The following is a 27,562-nucleotide window of genomic DNA, read 5'->3' on the forward strand; positions in this document are numbered from 1 at the left end:
TTTGAGACATTGATATGGGAAGTCATTGTCATAAGATCATATCCGCCTTTCTTTGAGTAAATTGTGACTGTTGAATATCTCTTCGAGATAAAATTCATGAATCTCACTTAAAGTCTCCTTGTCACACAATTAGTAAAAGACGGGCAAGTCTTTCTCACATTATATCCAAACTATACATGGAAGTAAAATGAAGTAGGAGAATCTATATCTATATCTACTTAATAAAACAGAAGAGTGTTTGTTTGTCCTACCTGGCACATCCGGTAGCCGACACAGGCACCTACCAATGCACACGTGCACACGTGCGTAAACTTATTAAAATATTCGTAAAAAATATAGTTAAAAAATAAAGTGTTCCAATTTTCAATCCTTTTAAACCAATGCAAATATCAAGAAAGTCCGTGGCTGAGAGAGTAGTACCCAACGGGCAGAAAAATGAAATTAAGGAATTGAAAGATGAGAACATTCTGGGTGCGATCATTTCAGCACTAATGCACCGGATTCCGTCAGAATTCTGCAGTTAAGTGTGCTTGGGCGAGAGTATTGTACTAGGATGGGTGACTCCCTGGAAAGTCTTCGTGTTGCAACCCTTTCTGATTTATGTACGAAATCTTTTTCTCCCATCCCTTTCTTCTTCTCTTTGCACGCCACCAATTCTGCTCGTCTTGTCGAGAGCTTTTCGAAGAGTTTTAGCTGTAATTTTTCGAGCTCGAAGTAAAAATTCCCTCTTAAGCGGGCACGATTGACCCTAGCGAGCCCTCCAACGGGATACGAGATCCAGTTGGCAAGACGTGGCTAAGAAAGCCCGTGACTTAGAGAGTAGTGCCCAACGGGCAGAAAAATGGAACAAAAGAATTAAAAGAGGAGAACATTTCGGGTGTGATCATACCAGCACTAATGCACCGGATACTATCAAAGCTCCGCAGTTAAACGTGCTAGGGCGAGAGTAGTACTGGAATGGGTGATGTAACGACCCTGATTTTTGATGAATAAAATTTTTGTTAAATATTTAAATTTTATTTTAATTACTCGATATTACTTTTAAAATTCCTTCTTAATTTCTATAATCCGTCATAATTAGATTTTAGTCCTTTAAAATTATATTTCTTGACTAGAAATCCTACGTGGCAAGTAGAATTAGTTTTTAACCGACTAGTTGGAGGAACCGGACTACCAATTCACCTAGTTACTTTTTCCTAACCCTAATTGGACTTTTTTGACCATCTTTGAACCTTGTAAACCCCTCCTAACCCTAATTGAACCATTAGGCCATTAGAAGTAATCATTATACCCCATGACTAGTCATTCAAAGCCATACCTATCATCTTATCTCTTTAACCATTGGTTAATAAATGCTAGGGAAATTCTTATCCCTTGGATGATAGACAATTGACTTGCCAATGTGTGTATGACTTGGACAAGACAAGTCATAGCTATCATTTTGCTTCCAAAAGAAGCAAGCCTAGCCATGCCATGCATGCAAACCTAGGGTTATAGCCAACCTAGGGTTATAGCCATAAGCCTAATTATTCTAGGGTTACTTTCCTAGATACATATATATACATACCTACCTACATAGAGAGAGAGAGAGAGAGAGAGAGAGAGAGAGAGAGAGAGAGAGAAGGCAGAGAGGAGAGAGAGGGAGGAGGAGAGAGAGAGATGTGTGTGTGCATGTGTGTCCTTGACTTGTACACTTATACAAGCTACCTTTTTAGTCCTATGTAGCCATAAGCCTATTTCCTATTTGCCAACTCATTTCTAGTCAATTTCTAGCATAGAATCCTAGCCCTAATCATCCTAGATTTGATTCCAAAGTAGCCTTTAATCATCCTAGAAATTGACTACAACCTAGACCTATGAATGACTAAACATGGAAGGCTATGCCTTAGCCTAATCAAACCCTACCCTAGACTTATAAAGACTTGCCAACCTAGACTATGATCACCTAGATTTACCTAGAAAGCCTAAGATTCTACTTGATTTTATAGCCTTATGCCTAAAGATTGGATTTGACAAGTCATGGAAGGCTTTCAATCATAATTGCCCTTTTAACCATTGGACAATAATTGCTAGAAAAAATTTTATTCATTGGGTAATAGAAGTTAGTTTGGCTATAAATAGCACCCCCCATTCACCATTCAACTCACACCTTCAAATCCTCCAACTTCTCTCTAGAAAATCTTTGTGTTCTTACTTTGTTCTTCCTTGTTCTTGAGTGTTCTTGAGTTCTTCCTAAGATCCTCAAGAAACTCATCCTAAACCACCCTTTCAATCCGTAAAGTTTATAAGTTCTAGTCACGAAGTAGTTTCGAGAGAAACCTTTCTCTTCCGAAACTACCGAAAGCTTACCGTAGGAAGTCACTCTGCCGGATCGTCAACTTACTTTTCCGTAGCCGCCCTAACGCCAAGAAGAACGGTAGAATACTTCGAACCGCTTACTCTAAGTATACGTAGAATACCTCTACTTACTTACTCTACGTATATTGTATGTTGTTTGTATATCGAAATACACGGAAGTATTCGTATTTTGATCTTTAGGATGGTTATGAGCATGTATACATGAATTGCTTGTATTACTTGTCTTGTTGTAAAGCATAAGTGATTTTCACTCCAAAGGCGTCTGTACATGTGGCGTTATGCTTTAAGAGGTGTTTTGAGCATGATTTAGTTGGATGATCTTGCTAGTTTAGTTTCAAGATTACAATGAATGATTTATGATTACGTATGTGAAAAGTCCTACCGCGGAGTCGTTGCATGAAAACGAGACACAGAAATCGAGAATGTAGAAACATGACACCTAGAGTGTTAATGGAATGATGTGATTTGCAAACGAGAAATGTTTTGGAAACTGTAATGTGGCCGGATTTGGTGGCCCATTGTGAGGAGTGCGTGTGTGTAAAATATTTTCGAAAAACCAATGGGAATTCGGAGCGGCGGAACCATTGTGGTATACTCGGAAACCCGGAGCAGCCGAACCGAGGGATGAATTGTGGTTTGGTTATCCGCGGAGAGGAACCAATATAATTGGTTTAATGATTTTCGAAAACCCACATGGGAACCCGGAGCGGCGGAACCATTGTGAGGATACTCGGGAACCCGGAGCAGCGGAACTGAGGATTTTGAATTGTGGATTGATTATCCGTGGAGAGGAGCCAATGCCAAATTCAATATTTTTGTGTACCAATGGGAACTCGGTGCGGCGGAACCATTGTGAGGATACTCGGGAGACCGGAACGGCAAAACCGAGGTTGGGTGTGTTAAAAAACGATTTTGGAAATGTTGATTTGGTATAAAAATGGTGACACGGTCTACGAGAAGTCGTGTAAGAGAAACTCAAAAAAATCATGAACACCAACGTTAGTTTGGATATTGAATGTGGATGTGTCATTGTTAACTATTTGTTAGATATGCAAGTACTATGTGGAAATTGTCAAACTATGATCTTCTGCTTGTAAGTTAAGGGTTAATGGGTATGGATTATTCTATTGAGCTTTTGTAACTCACGGTGTTACCTTTGGTGACCCTGACATATTATATTGATGGCGACGCTGGTATAATGTGTCAGACCTTATAGATGAACAGGGTGAACTCTACACCTTGGAAGCTTTTGGAGCTGAAGAGCTGGCTAGAATGGAGGAGCAGGCGAAGCTGTAGTTAGGAACCCTAGTTTTCCCTCCTTTTGTTGAATAAAAGTACTCTTGTGAGAGTTATGATGTAATAAAGAGCCAGACTCTATTTAGCTTTTCAATGAAATCGTTTATTTAACGTTCCCAAAATTTGGTGCGTTACAGGTGACCCATTGGGAAGTCCTCGTGTTGCACTCCTTTTTGGTTTTTGTACGGCATCTTTTCCCCCCACCCTTTCTTTTTCTCTTGTTCGCCGACAATTCTGCACATCTCATCGAGACCTTTCTGGAGAGCTTTAGCTGTGATTTTTCGAGCTCGAAGCCAAAATTCCCTCTTAAGCGGGCATAGTCGGCCCAAGCGAGCCCTCAAACGGGATACGAGGTCCGGTCGGTGAGAAGTGACTAAGAAAGCCCGTGACTAAGAGTAGTGCCCAACGGGTAGAAAAATGGAACAAAAGAATTGAAAGAGAAGAACATTTCGTGTGCTATCATACCAGCACTAATGCACCGAATTGCATCAAAACTTCGTAGTTAAGCGTGCTTGGGCGAGAGTAGTACTAGGATTGGTGACCCTCTGGGAAGTCCTCGTGTTGCACCCCTTTTTGATTTTTGTACAAAATCATTTTCCCTCTCCTTTCCTTTTACTCTTTGCTCGTCGCCAATTCTGCTAGTCTCGTCAAGAGCTTTCCGGAGAGTTTAGGTGCGATTTGTCAAGCTCGGAGCCAAAATTCCCTCTTAGGCGGGCACTGTTGGCCCTAGAGAGCCCTCCAACGGGATATGGGGTCCGGTTGGCGAGACGTGGCTAATAAAGCACATGGCTTAGAGATTAGCACCCAACAGGCAAAAAAATAGAACAAAAGAATTGAAAGAAAAGAACATTTTAGGTGCGATCATACTAGCATTAATATACCACATCTCATAAGAACTTCGCAATTAAGCGTGCTGAGGCGAGAGTAGTACTAGGATGGGTGACCTTCTAGGAAGTCCTCGTGTTGCACCCCTTTTTTGTTTTTGTACGAAATCATTTTCCTCCCTCCCTTCCTTCTTCTCTTTGCTCGCTGCTGTAGACACCCCAAATCCGGACCTCGGAGGTTCTTTGAACATCTCGATGATGAAATAAAGGAAACGATACCTTTGAGAGCTTGAATAAAGGACTTCCTTAGCCCAAAAAGTCCAGACAATCCAAAAACTCAGATAAGCCCAAAAAGCCCTGCACTGAACCTATAATACCGCACGAAACATTTCTACACCTCGCGGCGTAATAAAACTTATTACGCCACACGCGGTCATGAGGTTAACCGCACGGCATTTTGTGGAAAAGTTCTGACTGGCTCAGTAAGCTGTCGGCCATGCCTGTTTGAGCCACAGCTGCAAAATGGCATAGCTGAAAAAGCACTTCTAACCCGCCCAGAAAACACCTCCCTCGTTTGAATTCAAAATTCTTGGCCTTTTGCCTATAAATGCACCTCTCCACTCAAGAGAAAGGATCCCCCCCCCCCGCCCCCTCTTTATGAATTTCCAATCTCTCTCTCTCTCTCTCTCTCTCTCTCTCTCTCTCTCCCCTTGCCTTTACATCTACTTTCCATTTCCAAGCCTTGAGAAGTGTTGTTCTAAAAAAAAAAAACATTCTTTAGGCACTTTCTTTCTCAAGATACTCTATTTTTCTCCTCATCATCAAAGTTAGACTTTTGCTCACTTTGAGACCTTACCAACCAAAACACCCAACAACCACTCACATCCACACTCATTCTTTCTTACCCGCACTTGCTCATACTCATCCATCATCATCCGTCCTTGTTCAAGCTCAAGACCAAAGGTTAAAAAAAAAAAAAAAAAGTTTCCTTGGGATAGGCCCTGTCCTGATCCCTGAGGGAATTTTCCTGTAGTCAGGTTTAACCCCTTTTGGTTAAAGACTGACTTAAAAACTATTTTAAAAAATAAAAACAGTCACTGTGTTGGACATTCCACGCTGTGCGGCATTCTGATGCGTCACACGGCGTAGTATGTTCAGGTGCACGGTCTTTTATTAGTTGATGTCCATTTGTTTAGACAGTCTAGATCATCGGCATCCTTCACCAAGCCTGTTTGTATTGTTGAAATACTGCCATCAATATTTTTCAAAATGAGAGCATATCTACAAGCCATGTTTTATGTCCAAAAAAAGAGAGAAGTTTTTCTTGATCATCCCAGGTGATCAAATACGCTGAAAATTATTTTTATGTTCATGGCTTAAAGAAATGGTACTGTTCCAAAACGAATCAGCAGTTGCGTGTCTCCTGATATCTTTAGGGAATAACGCATGGAATATATAACATACCGCGCGTTGTTCTAGGTATTGGTGATAGTCTAACAACAAAGCAAGTAGATCGCACGGCATACCATAAGACCGTGCGCGGTATTATGATAAGCCGTGTGAGGATGATTCTGATCTAGACAGTTTGTTGGATAGTTATTTCGTCTCATAACATCATATTCTTATTATTTCTGAACAGGCAACACCACGTGCATGCCAATGTGATATATTCCCCATGACCCTTCCCCCTCTGCTTGTTTATTAAAGAGTTTTATTCTCCGAAGGATATACGAAGTTTTTCTCCTTTGAAAATGTTTAGTAGAGACCGGTTTTGCCGGACAAATGGGGTGCTTTTTAACAAAACCTTCCCCGTTTGTAACGTGGCTCCCAAACCCAAAGTCTCGACATTTTCGCTAGATCAAATGCCTTTATCAAAAAAATTCTCGGTTTCTCGGATCATCCATCTCAAAAATCCGGGTGGCGACTCTTCGAGGGCGCGCTGGGCGAGGAGCCCACAGTGGCGACTCTGCTGGGGACGCTTTATTCAATACTTTACTTGTACTTTCAAAAAATAAACAAATAAAACCAAAGTATTGAATAATCACGAGGGCCAAGCTTGAAAGACATTTTCAAAAAGGGGGGAATTTTCAATAGCTTTTGGAAAATAAAACTCTTTTATCCTGTACACTCTGCGCTGCACAAGCCTCGCTAGTGCGTTCTGGCAATCTTGCCTGGTTTACCAGTGACAAGCTCTCCCGGGATGCCTAGCAACCCTCGACCATGATGAGCCATCGTACTGCACGACCATTGTCTTGCAATACACTTGACAATGGGAAGTACATCTTGGCTCTAGTCCGGGAAACCCTGCTGAGATCCAAACCGGCCTTTGCACTCGTACATAGCCATAGAACCTTCCCAATTAAGACAAATCTGCGGTTAGGACTTATGTGATATATCCTGTTTATGTGCATCTCTTTCCTGTACATACATGTCATTCACACATCATTGCATCCTGCAGGCTAGAGGATAAGGTTCCCTTAGGATTCTTCGTCTCCTCCCAATCAGTCTAGGAGACTCAAAATCCATGGAGTTTGGAATACCTCCGGCGTTTGTCATGCCCGAACGACTCCCTTGATCTAGGACCAACCTTAAGTGTGTGCGTATCTGGATTCCAATAGTCATATTGCTTTGCCTCGGATGGTCAAGGTAAGGAGATTGGCTCTGGTTCTGAAGCATTCGGAATTTAACCTGCCTAACAACACCTACCTGGATTATTTGAAATCTTCTATACGAACACCTTAAGTGGGGGCTAGGTCACGGTAGGTCTTAGGTTTAGTCTCTAGAAGGCACGTAGAAGGCAGGGTGAGCATCTGAGATTAGTTGTGAGTCGATCTCTTTTGCTTTATTGTCAACTCTGAAAACATTGGTCGCTTAAGGGAAGCAACTGCACCTAATTGGTTTCATCCACTTCAAAGATTGGTTCGCATAGACACCTTGGAAGGCTCTCAGCTATTTGAGGTTCAGGTAGTACAAGAAGGGCAGCCGTCAGTAGAAATACCGTGAGAACTATTAACAGAAATCCTGCTTGAGAATCCCTTACCAATGGCTGACCAAGAAAATGGGGTGGAAGAGCTCAGGCAAAATATGGCTACTTTGGATGCCCAACTCAAGCAATCCATTGCCAATGTCGACACACAACTCAAGGCTTCCATTGCATCCATGAAGAATGACCTGGTCATGGTAATGGAAACTATGCAAGAAATTAGTGATAATCTTCAAACCAAACCTCCTCCGCAATTTAAGTGGCCTAAATAAGAAGTGCCAGATACAGATCCTAAGCTGGCTACTCTTACTGCCAAAATCAGCAAGCTAGAAGAATCTGTTCAAGAAACCAAGCGACTTGGGAAAGGAGAGATCGATAAAAACAAGTTGTGCTTATTCCCGAATGCCAAACTGCGAGAAAAGTTCATGAAATCTCTTCCCCACCCTCCATTTCTTCTTTCATTTGATCGCCGCTAATTTTTCTCATTCCGTCGGGATCTTTCCGGAGAGTTTTTGCTGCGATTTTTCGAGCTTAGAGCCAAAATAGCCTCGTAAGCGGACACGGTCGGCCGTAACGACCCCTCTAACGAGATACGGGGTCCGGTCGACGAGACGTTGCTACGATAGCCCGAGACTGAGAAAGTGAAACGACCCGCTCTAGGAGGATTAACATAATCAGTCTTAATGGAAGCTTAATATCAACCTTAATGAAATTCATTCCATAAACGCAAGACAATGTCGACTAAGTATATTACAACCGACTTCCAAAATAAAATTTACAAGAGAACTTTACAAGATGAGTTGCATCCACATAAGGTACGACAACTCTCCAAAAATTGATATCACAAAAAGTACTATGCCAAAAGGACACCAAGTCGACCCTCGTCCTCGCTCCTATAGCCTGTCAGACCAGTAGTGGACCAAAACTCTAATTCAATTACCTGAAAGGATTGTGAGTGTTACTACTTCATTCAAGCGAAAAGCATAAAACAATTTACACAAACAAACATGGATCGAGTAATGCTTCTAACCATATTTAGCAAGAAACAAGTTATTTTTCACAAACCATTAAATAAGCAACAATATTTCAAAAAACCATAGGGTAGCTTCCCTCGCAACCAGGAGTTATGACGGTACCGTGACCCTGTGAACAGGGTACTTCCAACAATTTATACCCTGTTTGTGTACATCAAACAGACAATTTATACCCTTCTTGTGTACATCAAGAAGAAAACAATTCCAACCAACAATACAGCTATGGCATGCTCTTGAAATAAATCATGTTTCAAGCAACTTGATCCATATCACTATCGTCAAAAATTCCACCATTTGCAGAAAAAGGATAAGTTTATTTTTAGCTAGCCACTTTAATGAAATAGCACACTCACCTTAGAGATTCAAAAGACAAAAGCGAAACGCCTCCTTCTCAACCTTGAGGTGGAGACTCGTCCCCCGATCCTAAAATATGAATGACACTACACTTAGTATATTTCATACTCCAACTCATGTTAAAATGCAAGTAAAATGCATCAATAAGTCTAGCATATGATCTTCTTTTTAATCTCCATCCCTAGTATGATACTGCATGAGACCAATGCAATAAAAATGATGGGTGATGGGCTTCAATGCTCAACAGATGATTCAATGAGATTTGATACAAGAATTCTCAAGAATAAGGCTTAGACCATGACCAACATGTACGGTTCTGACCATATCCAATACATAATCGTGAATTCAAGAATGACACTTTAACCATTGAAAAGAAAACTTCTTCCTCTTCGAATCGACAGGTCATTCATAAAAAATGGAGTTCAGGTAACCTTACTACGGCCTCGCGACTATAACTTAACATAATACCAAAACTGGTGCAGAGACAGATTTTAAGTAAACTTTAACAGAAATTCTGTTATTGTTCGGGCATAACCACAGCGCACGGGTTGCACCGTTGGAAAGCCCTACAAGTCTAGTTTTCAGCAAAGCAAGCGGAATATGATTTCGAGTCTCGAGCTAGGAGATATGACTGTTTTCCCAACTTGTGTCAGTGCAGTCAGCAATACGAGTTTCACAGCAGCAGTTCGGTGCGCGATTTTTAACTTTTTTCCCTCTTTGGAATAAATTCTGAAAATTTTACCCAATAAACTAGACATGAATATCCATCTCCAGTAAAAATTTCAGAAAATTACAAGGTTGGAAAGTCTGTGAGAAAAATTTGCTAAGAACAGGACAGATTCAATTATGTTCAAGCTCTAATTGAGACATGCCCCAAAGATGGACGAATTTGCTAGGTTAAAATCCATTCTCTTATGAACCAATTAGGATTTAAACTACAAGAATATGTAGGTATATACATGTTTGATCAAAACCCAAAACATAGATTAGGTATAAGATAGGGTTTACCTTCAATTAGATTTCCCCAATTCCTCCTCCTCTTCTTCTTCTTCTTCTTCTCTCTCTCTCTCTCTCTCTCTCTCTCTCTCTCTCTCTCTCTCTCTCTCTCTCTCTACGTGATACAAAAGAAAGCGGTGGAGGGGTGGAATAATGTAGAATACCGTAGAAGGTTTTTTTTAAGGAATAATTATCCCATGAGGTTGGGTGTATGGGTTCTAATAGGTCAAAACTCATCTTAACCCTTCATTCTCCCTACCAAGACCAATCCCTTTTTAATTAACTTAATTAAACCCTCAAATTTAATCATGTACCGCTAAACAATTTATGAATGATATGTGAATGATAACACAACACGTGTATCAAATAGCATGACCTATGCAACATAAAATTAAATGTCATATGCGATGCACGTGCATGCTCGGAACGGGTGTTACAGAAAGCATTGCCCAACGGGCAGAAAAATGGTACAAACGAATTGAAAGAGAAGAATATATCGGGTGTGATCATACTAGCACTAATGCACCGGAACCCATCAGAACTCCGTAGTTAAGCGTGCTTGGGCGAAAGTAGTACTAGTACGGGTGACCCCCTGGGAAGTCTTAGTGTTGCACCCCTTTTTTGTTTTTGTACAAAATCTCTTCCCCACCCTCCATTCTTTCTTTCATTTGCTCGCCGCTAATTCTGCTCATTCCGTCGGGATCTTTCCGGAGAGTTTTCGCTGTGATTTTTTGAGCTCAGAGCCAAAATAGCCTCGTAAGCGGGCACGGTCTACTGTAACAAGCCCTCTAACGGGATACGGGGTCCGGTCGGCGAGACGTGGCTAAGAAAGCCCTAGACTGATAGAGCAGTGCCCAACAGGTAGAAAAATGGAACAAAAGAATTGAAATAGGAAAACGTATCGGGTGCGATCATACAAGTACTAATGCACCGAATCCCATCAGAACTCCGCAGTTAAGCATGCTTGGGCGAAGGTAGTACAAGGATAGGTGACCCCCTGGGAAGTCCTCGTGTTGCACCACTTTTTTTATTTTTGTACGATATCTCTTCCCCACCCTCCATTCCTTCTTTCATTTGTTCGTCACTATTTGTGCTTATTCCATCGGGATCTTTCAGGAGAGTTTTTGCTGCGATTTTTCGATCTCAGAGCCAAAATAGCCTCGTAAGCGGGCAGGGTTGGGCATAACGAGTCCTCCAACGGGATACGGGGTCCGATCGGTGTGGGAAACGAACAAATTTTCAGAAAAATAATCACGATGGAACAAGATCCAGTTACACCGTTTAGTCCGAAGGACCAGTTGGGTGGGGGAAGAGATAAATCCCCACCAGGCGCTCTGAGAAAGCCCACTGGTAAACATAACGGGGATAACTCCAGAGAAAAAGGCGACAAAACTGCTACCGGCTCCACGAGAAGGAGTAAGTCTCATCGAAGAGAAGAATCAGACACATTCAAGAAGTGTATATAATGATAATGATGTCCTCGATAAAAAGAGAAGGGAAATCGAGGAGTATGCTCGTTTAATTAAGAAACGAGAGTATGAGATACAGGAGTTGCAGCGGGTACGAGAGCACCCAGAAGATTCTGGACTCTCTCGTAGGCATTCCCAGAGGGGCGGACGGACTCTGGTAATCCATAAGCAGACTCATTCACGGAAAAGAGCAAGCAGGAGTCCTACCAAAGGGCGATACGAAGCTTCTCCATGAAAAAGGAGAAGCAGAAGTAAAAGCCGAACACCAGAGAGAAGGACTTCTTCACGAAAAAGGAGGAGCAGAGACAGAAGTTCCACCCCCGAAGAGAAGGGAACAAGGAAACACCATCAAGATAGGTACAAGAGACCTGATGCTAATTGGGCCAAGGTCATGGCTCACAAATCAAAGGAGTTCGAGGATGGGACAGTGACTGCACGAGAAGCAGCACGCAAGGCACTAAGTAATATTGCAGCCTCCCCCTTTACAAAGAGGCTACAAGAGGCTAGGTTGCCGAGCAGAGTGAAGCACGATACATTCGTACTTTATGAGACAAATACGGATCCCGTGGCTCACATACAACATTATCAACAGGCTATGTTCCCCTCCAGTCTTGGCAAAGTGGCTTTAGCCTGGTTTCATAAACTAGGCCCGCGATCCATACGAGGATGGAGGCAGTTGGCTGAAGAATTCACTGCTCGGTTCCTGACGAGCAGAAAGGCCCCAAAGACCTTTGAGAGTCTATCCACCATGAAACAGGAGGAGAACGAGCAGATCAGGAATTATGCAAAGAAGTACTGGAAAACTTTCAACGAGATTGAAAGTTGCAGTGAGGAGTACGCAATTGCTACCTTCAAGACTGGTTTGCCTGTTCGGGGAGAGCTGTGTCGTTCATTGAATAAACATCCGGTAGCCACACTGGCTAAATTGATGGAACGGATAGAGCAACACGCCAGAATGGAGGATGACATACTCCGTGAGGATGGCAGGACGGTTGCCGAACAGCCCAAGGCACCTGCCAAAAAGGTGGATAAGCCAGAGCCCAAGACTTATAGAGAGAGAAGGGAGTATGGGCAGGCTAAGAAAGAGCCGTACAAGGATAAGCAAGCTCCTGACCCCAAATCTTTCTTTTCTATCACTACGGTTTGGAAGGAGCCAATTTATAGGATTCTTTATCGAATAAAGAACCAGCCATATTTTAAATGGCCACCAAGTCTAGGCGGAGATAAGGATGCAAAACGTGCTACGAATCAGCACTGCAGTTACCATAAAGATTGGGGCCATATGACCGAGGATTGTGAGATGTACAAGAGGCACCTTGATGATTTGGTCTCTCGGGGCTATCTCAAGGAATTTATTCAGGAGGATCCTAAGGAGAAAGGGAAAGCTATAGAGCTGGGTTAGGAGCAAAACCCTAAAGGAGTAATCCATATGATACATGGGTTGGCCACACCTTATACGAGAAATGAGGTTAGGCTGTTACAAAGGCAAGTTAAGCACGATCAGCATGTGATGCGAATTGGGAAACAAAGGAGGACGAGAGAATGATGTGTGCGAGGAGAGCATATCATTCACTGATGATGACCTAGGAGAGGTCCAAATACCCCACAACGATGCATTGGTCGTAACCCTACGAGTTGGGGAATATGACATTGAGAGGATTCTTGTGGACTCAGGAAGTTGTACAGAGGTGTTGTACTACGATGCGTTCAAGAAGCTGGGGTTGGCCCAAACAGATTTAGAGCAATCTACAACACCCCTGATCGGCTTCGGTGCAGGAGCAGTCTGGCCCCTTGGAAAGGTAACACTACCTGTTCGGGCTGGGTCAGTGGTGTTGAGGACAGATTTCTTAGTAGTCGATGTTCCCTCTTCCTATAACGCGATTATAGGAAGGACATGGTTGCACAAGATGAGGGCAGTCTCCTCGACTTATCACCAGATGGTAAAATTCCCAGGATCGAATGGGGTTGAAGTGCTCAGAGGCAATCAGAAAGTGGCTCAACAATGTTTGATCTCCATCATTAAAAGAGCCCCAAAGGTCCACCATGTCCATACATTAGAAGTACCAGACCAACCAACTATCGAGGATGTTGGAAGAAGTCCGGCTGAAAAAGTGGTAGAAGGCTTGGAGAAGATTCAGATCAACGAGACTGATCCTGAGAAATATTTTTTAATTGGGGAATCATTACCAGCAAAGGAAAAGGCTGAATCAATAAGATTTCTGAAGGAATATGTTGATGTATTTGCATGGATACCAGAGGAGATGCCCGGAGTGGATGCAGATGTGATCTGTCACCATTTAAACATTGATTCTCAACATAAGCCGATCATTCAGAAAAAGAGGAGGGCAGCCGTGCAGCATGTGGATGCAGTAATAGAAGAGGTCGATCGTTTACTGGAGGCTAAAGCGATACGCGAGGTCTACTACCCAGAATGGTTATCCAACACCGTTGTGGTGAAGAAAAAGAATGGGAAGTGGCGTGTCTGCGTAGACTTCACAGACCTAAACAAAGCGTGCCCAAAGGATAGTTTTCCTCTTCCAAGAATTGACCAGTTGGTTGATGCAACCGCTGGTTATGAGCGAATGAGTTTTCTCGATGCATATCGAGGGTATCATCAAATTGCTATGTTCGGCCCTGATCAAGAGAAGACTTCGTTTATCACACCACGAGGGTTGTACTGCTATAGTTTACGCCGTTTGGGCTAAAAAATGCTGGGGCAACATACCAAAGACTTGCAACCATCATGTTCAAGAAGTTGCTTGGAAAGACTATGGAAGTTTACATAGATGATATGGTGGTAAAGAGTCAAGATAAAGGAGGGCATATAGCTAATTTAAAAGAAGCTTTCGAAATCTTGAGGAAGTACAAACTGAAACTCAACGCCTCGAAATGTGCGTTTGGAGTTGGTTTAGGAAAGTTCCTGGGCCATTTGGTGACCATGAGAGGGATTGAGGCTAACCCTAATCAAATTACAGCCCTATAGAGGCTACAAAGTCCGAAAACCACAAAGGAAGTCCAGAAACTGACTGGAATGGCTGCAGCACTTAACAGATTCATCAGCAGGTCAAGTGACAAGTGCAGACCCTTTTTCCAATTGCTGAAAAAGAGGGAGGGATTTGAATGGGAGCAGAGTGTGAGCAGGCCTTCCAGGACCTGAAGAAGTATCTGGCCGAACCCCCCCTTTTGTCAACTCCACAGCCAGGTGAGTCTTTAATTCTGTACTTAGCTGTTTCCAAGCATGCAGTAAGTGCAGTCCTGTTGAGGGACATAGGGATGGAACAAATCCCTATTTATTATGTTAGTAAGACATTGCTAGATGCAGAAACGAGATATCTGCCATTAGAAAAGCTTGTCCTGGCACTTAGGACAGCCACAAGGAAACTGCCACACTACTTCCAAAGTCACAAAGTTGTGATTTACACTGAGTTTCCATTGAAATCACTGCTACGAAAAGCAAACTTCTCGGGAAGGATCTCGACATGGTCCGTCGAATTAAGCCAGTATGATATCGATTATCAGCCGCGCACGGCAATCAAAGGCCAAGTGTTGGCTAATTTTGTGGCAGAGTTTTCTCCCACGGTAGCTCCCCTACCTCCTACGAGAAAGGAACAGGTGACTAAGACATCTCCCGAGAAGATTCAGTCTTCAGCCGAACAGGATCCTGTAGAATGGAAGTTATTCGTTGATGGATCAGCATGTAATACTGGTTCAGGGATTGGGATTGTCCTTTTTCCCCCTGAAGGAGTTTTGATTGAATTATCTATTCGGCTAGGGTTTAGCGCATCAAATAATGTGGCTGAGTATGAGGCACTCTTGGCTGGATTAAGAAGTGCAAAGACCCTAAAAGCAAAATGGGTTAGGGTGTATTGTGATTCACAGCTTGTGGTCAATCAGCTGTCCGGCGAATACGAAACTCGAAATGAAAAGATGGTGGCCTACGTACAGGCAGCCAAGGACTTGCTTGATACCTTCGAAAGGGTATATATTGAACAGATAAGTTCTGGACAGAATGCACATGCAGATTCTTTAGCTTGGTTGGCTACAGCTGTACCAGCTGAGTTCAAAAGGAAGGTAGCAGTCGAATATCTAAGTGAGTCGAGCATTGGAAGAAGTGTGGACTTGGTCTTGGACGTGAACCAAGGCCCAAGTTGGATGGACCCAATCATGGAGTTCTTACGAGAAGAGATACTCCTTTCTGACAAAAAGGAGGCTCATAAGATAAGGATTAAATCTGCTAGGTTTTGGCTGTCCCCAGAGGGTAAGTTATACAGAAAATCCTTTACAGGCCCGTATTTTCTATGCGTGCATCCTGAGATGGTGCAGAAATTTCTTCATGAAATCCACGAGGGAACATGTGGGAGCCATGCTGGAGGCAGATCCATTGCTCACCGAGCAATTACCCAAGGTTACTGGTGGCCACACATGCAGGAAGATGCAAAGGTGTATGTGAAGATTTGTGAGAAGTGTCAAAAATTCTCACCAATGATTCGAACACCCGCCGAGGATCTGGTGCCCTTGACAAGTCCCTGGCCGTTTGCTCAATGGGGAATGGACATCGTGGGTCCACTACACAAAGCGACTGGGAATCGAAAATTTCTGCTGGTAGCAACAGACTATTTCACTAAGTGGATTGAGGCAAAACCACTGGCCAAAATCACTGAACCCATGATAGAAAGGTTCGTGTGGAAGAGCATTATCACTCGCTTTGGGGTCCCTTACTCATTGATTACAGACAATGGATCACAATTTCAGAAGAAATTCAAAGCATTCTGTGCTCAGTATGGAATAAGGAATTATTACTCGACTCTAGCCTACCCTCAAAGTAATGGACAGGTAGAGGCTTCCAATAAAACAATTCTTGATGGGATCAAGAAAAGGCTGGACAAAGCCAAAGGGAAATGGCCAGACGAGTTACCGTTAGTTTTATGGGCTCACCGAACAACGCCCAGGAGGTCTACGGGAGAGACCCCCTATTCATTGGCATATGGAACAGAGGCTATTATACCTCTGGAAGTTGGTCTGCCGACCAACAGGACCGTTTTGGTTGAAAGTGGAGGTAATGACAGGGCCCTTGAAATCGAGCTTGATCTAGCCGAAGAGAGGAGAGAAAGGGCCTTGGTGCATCTGGCTTCTTACCAGGATCAGCTGATGAAGAGCTATAACAAGCACGTTCACCCACGAGAGTTTGGTGTTGGGGACCTCGTACTTCGGAAGGTGCTCGGCAACACCAAAGTGGCCAACGAGGGCAAGCTGGGGGCCAACTGGGAAGGCCCGTATCGAGTAACTGAGATTGTAGGCATCGGGGCCTATAAATTGGCAGATTTGGATGGTTATCCAATTCCGAGACCTTGGAATGTCCATAATCTACGAAAATTCTTTGTTTAAAGAAGCATTAAGTTCTATTTTAGATTTGCACTACGTACTTGTATGGGAATTACGAATATAATTCCCTTGTTCTAGTTTTGATTATTCTAGTTGCAAGGGGTACGAATAACGCCCTCTTGAGTTTTACAGATTATGAATACAGTCATTTTTTAGTATAAATGTTGTGTTCATGCTGGTATTTGTATTAACAATACGAACTACGAGATTAGTTTCCCTCATCCATATTGGGGAGCAGGGACAGGGACTGGGACTGATACATTTAAGTACGTGACACTTAAACACAAGTAAGCACAAGTATGAAACACTTGTGTGATTTTGTAAAACATATTTTTAACAAGTATGAGCACACTTGTATGCCTTGTTTAAAGTACGTGAAACTTAAACAGTCTGTATGAGAACACTTGTATGCCTTGTTTAAGTACGTGAAACTTAAACGCAAGTATGAAACATCTAACGAATACACGTATGAAAACACTTGTATGGAATTTAAGGTACGAGACACTTATAAAACAATTGGCCTGGCTTTCAAAACGAGTATATGTTAGCCACAATTATTTAAGTACGAGAAACTTAAAATAGTTGAGTAAGTATGAAACACTTGTATGGTTTGCAATCCATTTCAAATACAAAAAACTTGGAAGCAATCAAGTACGAGAAACTTAGAGGTATTCAAAGTACGAGAAACTTAGAAATAGAAAGTTTTTAAGTACGTGAAACTTAAATTCAGAACAGGAAATCATGTTTGAAGGATTTGCTAAAGTACGAAATACTTATGCAAACAAGCAAAACAAATGATGATCAACAGTACGAAATACTTAGATTAAACTAAATAGCATCCGAACAGATGCAAAAAACGAGGGAAGCCGAGCAAAAGTATAGTTATGCCACGAAAGGCCGAATACCTGTGTTATCAAAATAGAGAAAGTACTAATGCCACACAGGGCTCAAGTATCATGGTCACGTAGGACCAGCCAAAATTGTTTCCAGGGGGTTTTCAAGCAAACTTACCAAACCATTAATCCAGGTTCTGGACATCCACAAGTGTTCTGTCTGGTTCCTCCGTTGAAGCATCACCATCTGTTGCATTCTCCTCCAAATTAATGGGCTCCAGGGTTGAATCCCGAGCAGGAGATTGAACAGGGTGCACATCAGTAGCCGTGTCTTCTTCAGCATTTGCAAATTCTTCAATTTGTAGATCAATATCGTCTTCAGGATGCTCCACTGGATTCTGAGTACTTTGAGCACGAGTACTAGGCAGATCGTTGTCAACCCAAAAGGGTGAATCCTCGGCAACCCCTAATTTGGTTAGGCAGGCCTCCCAGCTGGCGATCCAGATTTAATCTTGAATAACCGGCATCTGTTCAACATAACTTGTCGTTGTGGCATCAAAGCCCTTCTGGTATCCATCTTCATAGGCTGCCTTTTTTGTACTATCAATCTCGGATAGTGCTTGGCTAAGACTCTCTTCAGCAGTTTCTAGCTTCTCCTTGGTCATTGATGCTTCCGCCTTTGCCTTGTCTCTCTCTCTCTCCAGCCTTGTCATTGATTGAAGTTGCCTTGTGTTATCTCTCAACAGCCTGTTGCGCTCTTGTTCAACCTCTTGATATTTTTGACTCAGTACAACCATCTTTTGAATAAACTATGGGTTACCAAAGAGAGTTAGTAATCAAGTATAATACCAGGTTTGAAACTTGTTTGAGGAACAGTTTTTGTTATTACCTTAATACCACTGACGAGACCAGTGGCTACGAGATGGTCAGGTGCAGATCCTGATTCTTTCTGCATGTCTACTGGAAGCAGCAACCCTTGGGCAAGGGCAAGCGCTATTTCAGATGAACTAGCACTGTCCCCAACATGAACGGGACGGTCTCCCCTAATAAATGGAGGAGTCCACGTTTGGGGAAGGTTTTGGGAAATTGGTGAGACAGGGTGATGAGTTTCAGTATCTGCTTAAGAAGGAGTACCAGTTGGGTCTTCAGACCTAGGCCGTTTGTCTCTGTGAACATCACTGGCCTCTACGGTAGTGTCCACTTCACGAGGGGAAGAGGAAGACCGAGCGGAACCACCCCTGGTTCGACGGGGTGGTGGGGGAGCAAGCCCAGTAGAGGATGCCCGGCCAGCACCACGTCCTCTGGCTGAGACGGTAAGCAAAGAACTTAAATTTAGAGGTTGACGCAACATACTTGCTAAGATTGGAGGAGAAGGAGAATATCCAGAAGAGGACGATTGGCTGGTGTCTCGATTCAATGCTGGCTGTTCGGGTTGATGACGAGAAACGACCTGTCTTTGAGAGGGTCTTCGGAGCCTCAGACAGGGTAAAGGGACGCCTTCTGAAACGGGAACTTCACCTGATTGACCAGCAACAGTAACACAAGATGCGAGTCTCGCGTTCCTCGGCAGGGGAGCAATAGAAGTAGAGGCAGCGCTAGTACTAGGATGGGCAAGTCTCCTGTCGATGACTCCTCTATACGAAGGGTCGTATCCCAGCAGTATGTCAGCGTCTCGACCACGACCTGCTGTTCGGGTACTAGGTTCTCCTGTTTATTTTAGGATCCTGTTAATGTCCCCTGTTCGGACGTAGCTCGGCTCACGTCTAGGACGTTTGTTAGAGTTTTCAGCTGCAAGATCAAAATTCGAAGTTATAATTAGACATTAAGAAAAGCTACGAGAAGGCAGTAAAATAAAGAATTTTAGAGTCAAAAGCAAGAGCATACGTGGATAACCCCATATGTGGGGGCAATGCAAACCCACCACCTGGTCGTCCTCCCCTATTGGCTCAAACGCTCCCGTTACGTAGAGGAAATCGACCTCGTGGTCCTGAGCGGAGTCTGGCAAATTGAGCACGAGACGGTTGTCTGCTTTCCTAACTTTGAAGTAATATGTGTTGTATTCGGGGTTTAGCACAATGCTATACCACCACTGGATGTCCCAAATTCCCAGTTGGGTCCCCAAGATCCTATTCAGGGCTACTACTCCCATCACTAACCTAAAGAAATTGGTCGAAACCTGCATTGGCGTGATTCGATACCAGTTTAGGATTTGACGGAGTAGTGGGTGAAGGGGGAATCGAACTCCTCCTTCAACAATAGCCACTATGGGCATACACATCCTATCCCATGAACCTCCGTCTCTATCTGCACCCAGGGGGGCGAGTTCAAGTTTTTGGAATACTATATTCCGTCCTAAATGCCGTCATGGCAATTGGGGTTTCACATAATCTCCTAAACTTGCTGGGTCTCAAGGGATTCTCACCATCTTCCGCCATGGATATATTCGATTTTACAAGAAAAATCTGGAGAAAGGGTACGATTGAAGCCCTAGGGAATGGACGAATCAAAGCAAAGAAATCCTAGTACGAGATACAAGAAAGGAATAGGAATCTTACGATGTTTTGTAGCGGCAATAGTAGGAAATGCAACCGAAAGCTTCGAGACAGTGGTTATGGCGGAAAGCTTAGAGAGAGAGAAAGGCTGAAGGTTCGAGTTTGTTGGGTGAAAACCCAAAAGAAACCCTTTCAGGGGTTTAAGGGCAAGAAACGGAGACGAAACGTCTCGTCTCACGTCGTTACAAGTTAAAGTAAACGGAAAGCAGAAACCGTTCTGACGCCGTTTCATAGAACGTCAGTTCGAAATTAATAGGCATACGAAACGTGCCACATGGAGTTTATACCTCGAAATGGTATAATGACAAAGGCGCCAAAGAGCATCAATAAGTATTAAATACTACGACTGCTCGGTATCAGAGGAAGTTCAGATCTAAACGTTTGTCTCTAAAAACTTCACCCATTACCCCCGAACAGTGGAAAATAGGTAAAGCTGGGGAGCAATTGTAGGGAGGTATTCCCAAACAGGTACATCTAGTTGCCGAACACGTGGTGTGTAAGAACACGTGATAAATTGAACATGACTGATCACCGGTCAGTGCATAGAACAGCGATAAGGGCCAATGACATGAGAAGTCATGGGTATAAACTGACTGTTCGACAGATAGAGACATTCCAATTACATTGGACCAAGTTACATGTGAAATAGCTAGTCCAAGCAGACTATTCGGTTATGATACAGCCGAACAGCTGAAGTAAGAACCAAGCACGTGATACGAGTGATCACGGGTTGAAAGCAATGCACAACCCCCTGGGAAGTCCTCGTGTTGCACCCCTTTTTCGTTTTTGTACGAAATCCCTTCCCCGCCCCCCCGTTCCCTTCTTTCATCCGGTCGCCGCAACTTCGGCTCATTCCGTCCGGATCTTCCCGGAGAGTTTTCGCAGCGATTTTTCGAGCTGCGAGCCAAAATAGCCCCGTCAGCGGGCACGTTCGGCCGTAGCCATCCCTCCAACGGGATACGGGGTCCGGCCGGCGAGACGTGGCTGGGAAAGCCAGAGATAGAGTGAGCAGTGCCCGACGGGGCAGAAAAATGGAACAAAAGAATTGAAAGCGGAGTGCCTATGGGGTGCGATCATACCAGCACTAATGCACCGGATCCCATCAGAACTCCGCAGTTAGGCGTGCTTGGGCGAGAGTAGTACTAGGATGGGTGACCCCCTGGGAAGTCCTCGTGTTGCACCCCTTTTTCGTTTTTGTACGAAATCCCTTCCCCGCCCCCCGTTCCCTTCTTTCATCCGGTCGCCGCAACTTCGGCTCATTCCGTCCGGATCTTCCCGGAGAGTTTTCGCAGCGATTTTTCGAGCTGCGAGCCAAAATCGCCCCGTCAGCGGGCACGTTCGGCCGTAGCCATCCCTCCAACGGGATACGGGGTCCGGCCGGCGAGACGTGGCTGGGAAAGCCAGAGATAGAGTGAGCAGTGCCCGACGGGGCAGAAAAATGGAACAAAAGAATTGAAAGCGGAGTGCCTATGGGGTGCGATCATACCAGCACTAATGCACCGGATCCCATCAGAACTCCGCAGTTAGGCGTGCTTGGGCGAGAGTAGTACTAGGATGGGTGACCCCCTGGGAAGTCCTCGTGTTGCACCCCTTTTTCGTTTTTGTACGAAATCCCTTCCCCGCCACCCGTTCCCTTCTTTCATCCGGTCGCCGCAACTTCGGCTCATTCCGTCCGGATCTTCCCGGAGAGTTTTCGCAGCGATTTTTCGAGCTGCGAGCCAAAATCGCCCCGTCAGCGGGCACGTTCGGCCGTAGCCATCCCTCCAACGGGATACGGGGTCCGGCCGGCGAGACGTGGCTGGGAAAGCCAGAGATAGAGTGAGCAGTGCCCGACGGGGCAGAAAAATGGAACAAAAGAATTGAAAGCGGAGTGCCTATGGGGTGCGATCATACCAGCACTAATGCACCGGATCCCATCAGAACTCCGCAGTTAGGCGTGCTTGGGCGAGAGTAGTACTAGGATGGGTGACCCCCTGGGAAGTCCTCGTGTTGCACCCCTTTTTCGTTTTTGTACGAAATCCCTTCCCCGCCACCCGTTCCCTTCTTTCATCCGGTCGCCGCAACTTCGGCTCATTCCGTCCGGATCTTCCCGGAGAGTTTTCGCAGCGATTTTTCGAGCTGCGAGCCAAAATCGCCCCGTCAGCGGGCACGTTCGGCCGTAGCCATCCCTCCAACGGGATACGGGGTCCGGCCGGCGAGACGTGGCTGGGAAAGCCAGAGATAGAGTGAGCAGTGCCCGACGGGGCAGAAAAATGGAACAAAAGAATTGAAAGCGGAGTGCCTATGGGGTGCGATCATACCAGCACTAATGCACCGGATCCCATCAGAACTCCGCAGTTAGGCGTGCTTGGGCGAGAGTAGTACTAGGATGGGTGACCCCCTGGGAAGTCGTCGTGTTGCACCCCTTTTTCGTTTTTGTACGAAATCCCTTCCCCGCCCCCCGTTCCCTTCTTTCATCCGGTCGCCGCAACTTCGGCTCATTCCGTCCGGATCTTCCTGGAGAGTTTTCGCAGCGATTTTTCGAGCTGCGAGCCAAAATAGCCCCGTCAGCGGGCACGTTCGGCCGTAGCCATCCCTCCAACGGGATACGGGGTCCGGCCGGCGAGACGTGGCTGGGAAAGCCAGAGATAGAGTGAGCAGTGCCCGACGGGGCAGAAAAATGGAACAAAAGAATTGAAAGCGGAGTGCCTATGGGGTGCGATCATACCAGCACTAATGCACCGGATCCCATCAGAACTCCGCAGTTAGGCGTGCTTGGGCGAGAGTAGTACTAGGATGGGTGACCCCCTGGGAAGTCCTCGTGTTGCACCCCTTTTTCGTTTTTGTACGAAATCCCTTCCCCGCCCCCCGTTCCCTTCTTTCATCCGGTCGCCGCAACTTCGGCTCATTCCGTCCGGATCTTCCCGGAGAGTTTTCGCAGCGATTTTTCGAGCTGCGAGCCAAAATAGCCCCGTCAGCGGGCACGTTCGGCCGTAGCCATCCCTCCAACGGGATACGGGGTCTGGCCGGCGAGACGTGGCTGGGAAAGCCAGAGATAGAGTGAGCAGTGCCCGACGGGCAGAAAAATGGAACAAAAGAATTGAAAGCGGAGTGCCTATGGGGTGCGATCATACCAGCACTAATGCACCGGATCCCATCAGAACTCCGCAGTTAGGCGTGCTTGGGCGAGAGTAGTACTAGGATGGGTGACCCCCTGGGAAGTCCTCGTGTTGCACCCCTTTTTCGTTTTTGAACGAAATCCCTTCCCCGCCCCCCGTTCCCTTCTTTCATCCGGTCGCCGCAACTTCGGCTCATTCCGTTCGGATCTTCCCGGAGAGTTTTCGCAGCGATTTTTCGAGCTGCGAGCCAAAATCGCCCCGTCAGCGGGCACGTTCGGCCGTAGCCATCCCTCCAACGGGATACGGGGTCCGGCCGGCGAGACGTGGCTGGGAAAGCCAGAGATAGAGTGAGAAGTGCCCGACGGGGCAGAAAAATGGAACAAAAGAATTGAAAGCGGAGTGCCTATGGGGTGCGATCATACCAGCACTAATGCACCGGATCCCATCAGAACTCCGCAGTTAGGCGTGCTTGGGCGAGAGTAGTACTAGGATGGGTGACCCCCTGGGAAGTCGTCGTGTTGCACCCCTTTTTCGTTTTTGTACGAAATCCCTTCCCCGCCCCCCGTTCCCTTCTTTCATCCGGTCGCCGCAACTTCGGCTCATTCCGTCCGGATCTTCCTGGAGAGTTTTCGCAGCGATTTTTCGAGCTGCGAGCCAAAATAGCCCCGTCAGCGGGCACGTTCGGCCGTAGCCATCCCTCCAACGGGATACGGGGTCCGGCCGGCGAGACGTGGCTGGGAAAGCCAGAGATAGAGTGAGCAGTGCCCGACGGGGCAGAAAAATGGAACAAAAGAATTGAAAGCGGAGTGCCTATGGGGTGCGATCATACCAGCACTAATGCACCGGATCCCATCAGAACTCCGCAGTTAGGCGTGCTTGGGCGAGAGTAGTACTAGGATGGGTGACCCCCTGGGAAGTCCTCGTGTTGCACCCCTTTTTCGTTTTTGTACGAAATCCCTTCCCCGCCCCCCGTTCCCTTCTTTCATCCGGTCGCCGCAACTTCGGCTCATTCCGTCCGGATCTTCCCGGAGAGTTTTCGCAGCGATTTTTCGAGCTGCGAGCCAAAATAGCCCCGTCAGCGGGCACGTTCGGCCGTAGCCATCCCTCCAACGGGATACGGGGTCTGGCCGGCGAGACGTGGCTGGGAAAGCCAGAGATAGAGTGAGCAGTGCCCGACGGGGCAGAAAAATGGAACAAAAGAATTGAAAGCGGAGTGCCTATGGGGTGCGATCATACCAGCACTAATGCACCGGATCCCATCAGAACTCCGCAGTTAGGCGTGCTTGGGCGAGAGTAGTACTAGGATGGGTGACCCCCTGGGAAGTCCTCGTGTTGCACCCCTTTTTCGTTTTTGAACGAAATCCCTTCCCCGCCCCCCGTTCCCTTCTTTCATCCGGTCGCCGCAACTTCGGCTCATTCCGTTCGGATCTTCCCGGAGAGTTTTCGCAGCGATTTTTCGAGCTGCGAGCCAAAATCGCCCCGTCAGCGGGCACGTTCGGCCGTAGCCATCCCTCCAACGGGATACGGGGTCCGGCCGGCGAGACGTGGCTGGGAAAGCCAGAGATAGAGTGAGCAGTGCCCGACGGGGCAGAAAAATGGAACAAAAGAATTGAAAGCGGAGTTCCTATGGGGTGCGATCATACCAGCACTAATGCACCGGATCCCATCAGAACTCCGCAGTTAGGCGTGCTTGGGCGAGAGTAGTACTAGGATGGGTGACCCCCTGGGAAGTCGTCGTGTTGCACCCCTTTTTCGTTTTTGTACGAAATCCCTTCCCCGCCCCCCGTTCCCTTCTTTCATCCGGTCGCCGCAACTTCGGCTCATTCCGTCCGGATCTTCCCGGAGAGTTTTCGCAGCGATTTTTCGAGCTGCGAGCCAAAATAGCCCCGTCAGCGGGCACGTTCGGCCGTAGCCATCCCTCCAACGGGATACGGGGTCCGGCCGGCGAGACGTGGCTGGGAAAGCCAGAGATAGAGTGAGCAGTGCCCGACGGGGCAGAAAAATGGAACAAAAGAATTGAAAGCGGAGTGCCTATGGGGTGCGATCATACCAGCACTAATGCACCGGATCCCATCAGAACTCCGCAGTTAGGCGTGCTTGGGCGAGAGTAGTACTAGGATGGGTGACCCCCTGGGAAGTCCTCGTGTTGCACCCCTTTTTCGTTTTTGTACGAAATCCCTTCCCCGCCCCCCGTTCCCTTCTTTCATCCGGTCGCCGCAACTTCGGCTCATTCCGTCCGGATCTTCCCGGAGAGTTTTCGCAGCGATTTTTCGAGCTGCGAGCCAAAATCGCCCCGTCAGCGGGCACGTTCGGCCGTAGCCATCCCTCAAACGGGATACGGGGTCCGGCCGGCGAGACGTGGCTGGGAAAGCCAGAGATAGAGTGAGCAGTGCCCGACGGGGCAGAAAAATGGAACAAAAGAATTGAAAGCGGAGTGCCTATGGGGTGCGATCATACCAGCACTAATGCACCGGATCCCATCAGAACTCCGCAGTTAGGCGTGCTTGGGCGAGAGTAGTACTAGGATGGGTGACCCCCTGGGAAGTCCTCGTGTTGCACCCCTTTTTCGTTTTTGTACGAAATCCCTTCCCCGCCACCCGTTCCCTTCTTTCATCCGGTCGCCGCAACTTCGGCTCATTCCGTCCGGATCTTCCCGGAGAGTTTTCGCAGCGATTTTTCGAGCTGCGAGCCAAAATCGCCCCGTCAGCGGGCACGTTCTGCCGTAGCCATCCCTCCAACGGGATACGGGGTCCGGCCGGCGAGACGTGGCTGGGAAAGCTAGAGATAGAGTGAGCAGTGCCCGACGGGGCAGAAAAATGGAACAAAAGAATTGAAAGCGGAGTGCCTATGGGGTGCGATCATACCAGCACTAATGCACCGGATCCCATCAGAACTCCGCAGTTAGGCGTGCTTGGGCGAGAGTAGTACTAGGATGGGTGACCCCCTGGGAAGTCCTCGTGTTGCACCCCTTTTTCGTTTTTGTACGAAATCCCTTCCCCGCCCCCCGTTCCCTTCTTTCATCCGGTCGCCGCAACTTCGGCTCATTCCGTCCGGATCTTCCCGGAGAGTTTTCGCAGCGATTTTTCGAGCTGCGAGCCAAAATAGCCCCGTCAGCGGGCACGTTCGGCCGTAGCCATCCCTCCAACGGGATACGGGGTCCGGCCGGCGAGACGTGGCTGGGAAAGCCAGAGATAGAGTGAGCAGTGCCCGACGGGGCAGAAAAATGGAACAAAAGAATTGAAAGCGGAGTGCCTATGGGGTGCGATCATACCAGCACTAATGCACCGGATCCCATCAGAACTCCGCAGTTAGGCGTGCTTGGGCGAGAGTAGTACTAGGATGGGTGACCCCCTGGGAAGTCCTCGTGTTGCACCCCTTTTTCGTTTTTGAACGAAATCCCTTCCCCGCCCCCGTTCCCTTCTTTCATCCGGTCGCCGCAACTTCGGCTCATTCCGTTCGGATCTTCCCGGAGAGTTTTCGCAGCGATTTTTCGAGCTGCGAGCCAAAATCGCCCCGTCAGCGGGCACGTTCGGCCGTAGCCATCCCTCCAACGGGATACGGGGTCCGGCCGGCGAGACGTGGCTGGGAAAGCCAGAGATAGAGTGAGCAGTGCCCGACGGGGCAGAAAAATGGAACAAAAGAATTGAAAGCGGAGTGCCTATGGGGTGCGATCATACCAGCACTAATGCACCGGATCCCATCAGAACTCCGCAGTTAGGCGTGCTTGGGCGAGAGTAGTACTAGGATGGGTGACCCCCTGGGAAGTCCTCGTGTTGCACCCCTTTTTCGTTTTTGAACGAAATCCCTCCCCCGCCCCCGTTCCCTTCTTTCATCCGGTCGCCGCAACTTCGGCTCATTCCGTTCGGATCTTCCCGGAGAGTTTTCGCAGCGATTTTTCGAGCTGCGAGCCAAAATCGCCCCGTCAGCGGGCACGTTCGGCCGTAGCCATCCCTCCAACGGGATACGGGGTCCGGCCGGCGAGACGTGGCTGGGAAAGCCAGAGATAGAGTGAGCAGTGCCCGACGGGGCAGAAAAATGGAACAAAAGAATTGAAAGCGGAGTTCCTATGGGGTGCGATCATACCAGCACTAATGCACCGGATCCCATCAGAACTCCGCAGTTAGGCGTGCTTGGGCGAGAGTAGTACTAGGATGGGTGACCCCCTGGGAAGTCGTCGTGTTGCACCCCTTTTTCGTTTTTGTACGAAATCCCTTCCCCGCCCCCCGTTCCCTTCTTTCATCCGGTCGCCGCAACTTCGGCTCATTCCGTCCGGATCTTCCCGGAGAGTTTTCGCAGCGATTTTTCGAGCTGCGAGCCAAAATAGCCCCGTCAGCGGGCACGTTCGGCCGTAGCCATCCCTCCAACGGGATATGGGGTCCGGCC

The 27,562-nt window shown here is 46.7% G+C and overlaps 19 non-coding genes and 2 pseudogenes across 19 annotated transcripts; all 21 read left to right on the forward strand.

The window, feature by feature from the left end:
• The first annotated feature begins 469 nt into the window (after nucleotides 1–469).
• LOC131305718 (5S ribosomal RNA) lies at nucleotides 470–590 on the forward strand (annotated as a pseudogene).
• Nucleotides 591–4,105: 3,515 nt separating this feature from the next.
• Nucleotides 4,106–4,224, forward strand: LOC131305711 (5S ribosomal RNA). The gene has a single exon (XR_009193281.1). It is a non-coding gene; the product is annotated as a 5S ribosomal RNA (ribosomal RNA).
• Nucleotides 4,225–4,507: 283 nt separating this feature from the next.
• Nucleotides 4,508–4,626, forward strand: LOC131305713 (5S ribosomal RNA). The gene has a single exon (XR_009193283.1). It is a non-coding gene; the product is annotated as a 5S ribosomal RNA (ribosomal RNA).
• A 5,717-nt stretch (nucleotides 4,627–10,343) lies between these two features.
• Nucleotides 10,344–10,462, forward strand: LOC131305710 (5S ribosomal RNA). Its single transcript, XR_009193280.1, has one exon. It is a non-coding gene; the product is annotated as a 5S ribosomal RNA (ribosomal RNA).
• Nucleotides 10,463–10,748: 286 nt separating this feature from the next.
• Nucleotides 10,749–10,867, forward strand: LOC131305717 (5S ribosomal RNA; annotated as a pseudogene).
• A 10,279-nt stretch (nucleotides 10,868–21,146) lies between these two features.
• Nucleotides 21,147–21,265, forward strand: LOC131305237 (5S ribosomal RNA). The gene has a single exon (XR_009192831.1). It is a non-coding gene; the product is annotated as a 5S ribosomal RNA (ribosomal RNA).
• Nucleotides 21,266–21,553: 288 nt separating this feature from the next.
• Nucleotides 21,554–21,672, forward strand: LOC131305238 (5S ribosomal RNA). Its single transcript, XR_009192832.1, has one exon. It is a non-coding gene; the product is annotated as a 5S ribosomal RNA (ribosomal RNA).
• A 288-nt stretch (nucleotides 21,673–21,960) lies between these two features.
• LOC131305239 (5S ribosomal RNA) lies at nucleotides 21,961–22,079 on the forward strand. The gene has a single exon (XR_009192833.1). It is a non-coding gene; the product is annotated as a 5S ribosomal RNA (ribosomal RNA).
• Nucleotides 22,080–22,367: 288 nt separating this feature from the next.
• On the forward strand, nucleotides 22,368–22,486 carry LOC131305569 (5S ribosomal RNA). Its single transcript, XR_009193144.1, has one exon. It is a non-coding gene; the product is annotated as a 5S ribosomal RNA (ribosomal RNA).
• Nucleotides 22,487–22,774: 288 nt separating this feature from the next.
• LOC131305240 (5S ribosomal RNA) lies at nucleotides 22,775–22,893 on the forward strand. The gene has a single exon (XR_009192834.1). It is a non-coding gene; the product is annotated as a 5S ribosomal RNA (ribosomal RNA).
• Nucleotides 22,894–23,180: 287 nt separating this feature from the next.
• On the forward strand, nucleotides 23,181–23,299 carry LOC131305241 (5S ribosomal RNA). Its single transcript, XR_009192835.1, has one exon. It is a non-coding gene; the product is annotated as a 5S ribosomal RNA (ribosomal RNA).
• A 288-nt stretch (nucleotides 23,300–23,587) lies between these two features.
• LOC131305570 (5S ribosomal RNA) lies at nucleotides 23,588–23,706 on the forward strand. The gene has a single exon (XR_009193145.1). It is a non-coding gene; the product is annotated as a 5S ribosomal RNA (ribosomal RNA).
• A 288-nt stretch (nucleotides 23,707–23,994) lies between these two features.
• Nucleotides 23,995–24,113, forward strand: LOC131305242 (5S ribosomal RNA). Its single transcript, XR_009192836.1, has one exon. It is a non-coding gene; the product is annotated as a 5S ribosomal RNA (ribosomal RNA).
• A 288-nt stretch (nucleotides 24,114–24,401) lies between these two features.
• Nucleotides 24,402–24,520, forward strand: LOC131305243 (5S ribosomal RNA). Its single transcript, XR_009192837.1, has one exon. It is a non-coding gene; the product is annotated as a 5S ribosomal RNA (ribosomal RNA).
• Nucleotides 24,521–24,808: 288 nt separating this feature from the next.
• Nucleotides 24,809–24,927, forward strand: LOC131305571 (5S ribosomal RNA). Its single transcript, XR_009193146.1, has one exon. It is a non-coding gene; the product is annotated as a 5S ribosomal RNA (ribosomal RNA).
• Nucleotides 24,928–25,215: 288 nt separating this feature from the next.
• On the forward strand, nucleotides 25,216–25,334 carry LOC131305244 (5S ribosomal RNA). Its single transcript, XR_009192838.1, has one exon. It is a non-coding gene; the product is annotated as a 5S ribosomal RNA (ribosomal RNA).
• A 288-nt stretch (nucleotides 25,335–25,622) lies between these two features.
• LOC131305245 (5S ribosomal RNA) lies at nucleotides 25,623–25,741 on the forward strand. Its single transcript, XR_009192839.1, has one exon. It is a non-coding gene; the product is annotated as a 5S ribosomal RNA (ribosomal RNA).
• A 288-nt stretch (nucleotides 25,742–26,029) lies between these two features.
• Nucleotides 26,030–26,148, forward strand: LOC131305247 (5S ribosomal RNA). The gene has a single exon (XR_009192841.1). It is a non-coding gene; the product is annotated as a 5S ribosomal RNA (ribosomal RNA).
• Nucleotides 26,149–26,436: 288 nt separating this feature from the next.
• Nucleotides 26,437–26,555, forward strand: LOC131305248 (5S ribosomal RNA). The gene has a single exon (XR_009192842.1). It is a non-coding gene; the product is annotated as a 5S ribosomal RNA (ribosomal RNA).
• A 287-nt stretch (nucleotides 26,556–26,842) lies between these two features.
• On the forward strand, nucleotides 26,843–26,961 carry LOC131305249 (5S ribosomal RNA). The gene has a single exon (XR_009192843.1). It is a non-coding gene; the product is annotated as a 5S ribosomal RNA (ribosomal RNA).
• A 287-nt stretch (nucleotides 26,962–27,248) lies between these two features.
• On the forward strand, nucleotides 27,249–27,367 carry LOC131305572 (5S ribosomal RNA). Its single transcript, XR_009193147.1, has one exon. It is a non-coding gene; the product is annotated as a 5S ribosomal RNA (ribosomal RNA).
• The last annotated feature ends 195 nt before the right edge of the window (nucleotides 27,368–27,562 follow it).

Source organism: Rhododendron vialii, chromosome 10a (genome assembly GCF_030253575.1).
Source record: "Rhododendron vialii isolate Sample 1 chromosome 10a, ASM3025357v1".
NCBI lineage: Eukaryota > Viridiplantae > Streptophyta > Magnoliopsida > Ericales > Ericaceae > Rhododendron > Rhododendron vialii.